Source organism: Aegilops tauschii, chromosome 2, assembly GCF_002575655.3.
Source record: "Aegilops tauschii subsp. strangulata cultivar AL8/78 chromosome 2, Aet v6.0, whole genome shotgun sequence".
Lineage (NCBI taxonomy): Eukaryota > Viridiplantae > Streptophyta > Magnoliopsida > Poales > Poaceae > Aegilops > Aegilops tauschii.
The window spans coordinates 17,668,336-17,671,618 of record NC_053036.3 but is presented as its reverse complement, the minus strand read 5'-3'; positions in this window follow the sequence as shown (position 1 = coordinate 17,671,618).

Sequence of the window (3,283 nt, the reverse complement as noted above, 5' to 3'; positions counted from 1 at the left end):
TTTCCTACACAATTAAGAAACATTGTAAGAAATTTAACAATGAAATGAGACAATGAAATGAAATGAAACATGGCCTCAAATGATCTGGTGCTTGTTCATCCTCATCTGAAACTTAGGCTTCAAAGGGTCACCACAATTGTTAAACCTATGGCCTTGCTTCTTGCAATTGCTACATCTGACAGTACCAATTCTTGAGGTGTCCTTTTTTGCTGGCACCTCAAATACACCTTTCCTCCTGGCAGTTTGCTTTTTGCCCTTCTTTTCTTTGAACACTGGTGGAGATATTTCATCTCCAGGTGTATGAGGCCAGTGGTCAGGACCTGAAACTAGGAAAATTATATGCTTGTATGTTTCACAGTACATGGGCTTTTTGAAGAAATCATTGACAAAGTCTTCAGGATGTAGCTTCACTTTCTGCATTGCAGCAATGGAATGACTGCAAGGCACAATTGTCATGTCCCACCTCCTACAGTCACACGTATGGTTGTTCAAGTTAACACAATATGTGTTCTTAGAGCTACTAGTCACTTGCTAGATGCCTTAACCTGCCATGTATGCATCACAATACTTAGCCCACTTCTTGCCTTCTTCTAAAATTTCTGAGTAGGTTGGTGTGATGTCCCATCTGCATGACTCCGTTTTCTCTCTGGTTTTCTGAAACTTGATCATCAACTTTGTTCTTATGCCCTCCAGCATAGTCCTGATTGGCTTGTTCCTAACATCCAATATCATCCCGTTGAAAACTTCACTGAGGTTGTTAACAACTAGGCCAGTTTTGCAAACATTATCCATTTTATATCTTGCCCATGTATGGTCTGGTATCTGTGACAACCACTGCCAAGCTTCAAAACTTTCTTTATTCAAATTTTCCATCCCTTTTTCATGACCATTCTTAGTGAAGGAATAGGCAGCCTGATCTAAGTGTTTCTTGAGTTCCTCCCCTCTAAAACCAGTAGATTGGAAGTTGGCATATATATGTCTAAGACAGAACCTCTCTGGGGAGTCAGGGAATACATCATTGATTGCATTCAACAATCCCTGTTAATTATGATGGCTTAGAATGATGGCTAAGTATGATGGTAAGTTTAAAGTGTGCTGGTCATGAGTAATGGAGCACATACCTTTTGCCTGTCAGACATAATTGTGTACTTGCCAAACTTGTTCCCACTTCCAATAACAGTTCTCAGCTGTGTGAGAAACCATGTCCAGCTGTCTGTCTCTTCCTTGTCAAGAACACCAAATGCAATGGGGAAGATGTTGTTGTTCCCATCCCTGCCAGTAGCTGCCAATATCTGTTGTCCAGTGCTGAGCTTGATGAAGCAACCATCTAAACCTGAATTTATGATCACATTAGTTGTAAATAACATGAATGCAACCATCTTAGATATATGTGTAACAATCATGTACCTATAAATGGCCTGCATCCATTTAGAAAGCCCTCTTTGCATGCAAAAAGGCAGTAGAACATGTAGTGAAACCTGGGGGCAGGAGCTAGATTTTCTAGGTCCTCTTTTGTTGTCACTATGCATCTACTGCCTGGATTAGTATCTAGCACACACTGTAGATAGTCCCTTAGCCTGTGATATTGGAGTTTGTGATCTCCTTGCACAACTTCAAGTGCTTGATTCCTTGCCCTATATGCCAAGCTTTTAGGCACATGAACACCAAATGTTTTCTTTGTGTATGAGATAATTGTCTCAACACCAGCTCCAGGGTTTGATCTAATGGTATCTTCACAAACCTTGGCAACCCAATTGACTGTAACCTTGGTGCTCTCTCCACTTGCTCCATAAGTGTGATCCAAATTCATCTTCTTGATGCTGAAAGTTGACTCATTAGCTATTCTAGAGGCCACTATGTAAAACTGACAACCTTGCTTTCTATCAGAGCACCAAGCAATAACCCTAGTTGGTTCATTTCTGTGATACTCAAAATTTCTAAGTGTCCTAACATGGAAATTTCTTAGTGCTTCTCTGAACTCCACAACATTTAGGAAGCACAAATGAAATGCAATCATGTGCATCAGGGACTAATGGATCATACCACTTGCTCTCCTTCCTCTTCTTCAACCTTCTCTTCCTACCAGAAGGCAACCTTGGAACTTCTTCTTCACCACTAAGGCCAAAATCACATGGAAAGCAGTATTCATCAGGTTCAGGCATAAAATCTTCAAACTTGATGTGTTTAGGCTCACTGTGTGACTTGCTAGTTGGGCCTAGTTTTCTGACAGGATTAAGCTTCTTTGCTCCTTTCTCTGGTACAACTGAGGGTTCTTCATGTTCAGAAAGGATTTGGTCTTCCTCCCAAAATTCAGATGGTTCTGAGTTTGCTCCACAATAGTGCTCTGCAGTATCTTCCTCTTCCCTAGGCTTATGGCTTGTCCCTGTGCCAGGTTCAGCCTCATCTTCACCCCTACACCAAGCCTTGTATGATATTTTCTGCCCTTTGTAATCACCCCTAAAAAACTCAAAATCTTAAGAAGATTTGTTCATCTCATCTTCATCTTCATCTTCATCATGTTCTACTTCTACATCTTCTTCTTACACAACATCATGCTCCATTCCATAACCCTCCAACTCAGCCAATGCTAATATGGTCAGATAACTGATATCTGAAGAAACTGAATACTTTCTCTCCATATTATCTATTCCTTGGAAATGCAGCCTCATGTACCAAATCTCTTCATCTAAGCTGTAGGAGATTAAATTGACAAACATTTATGTTTCAAGAACTGAAGCTTAAAACAATGACCAAATGCAATGAACATTACTAAAATGCAGTAGCATGCCAACAAACAATTACACTGCTCATTCCCAATACTGCACTATCTTCTAACCCTAACTAAAGTACTTTTTTCCTAACCAAAACTATCATCTTCTAACCCTAATTTTAAAATCTCAACTAAAACTGTAACTGGTACTGAAATTTCTTACCTCACTCCACCAAACGCGGACGCCCACCTGTGGTCGCCATCTGGATCCGCGTGGATGCACTTCGCCACTGCCCTAGCCGCGCGGACTTCCGGATCTGAGCTCTCCGGATCCACCTGAGCCTCGGGCGGTGATGGCCGCGGCGACCGCTGCGTTGGGAAGCTCGAGCTGCCTAGCCATGCCTGAACCTCTGAATGTCCACCGCCCTCCTCGCCGGTGACGCCTTGGCTCAAAAGCTCGCCGCCGACGGCATTTCGCTGTGGCGCTGCCATCGCCAACCTAGGTCACTGCGGGGGGAGAGTAAGAGGGAGTCCGACCGACCGGCTGCTTTGGTTCCGACCGGACCACATGGG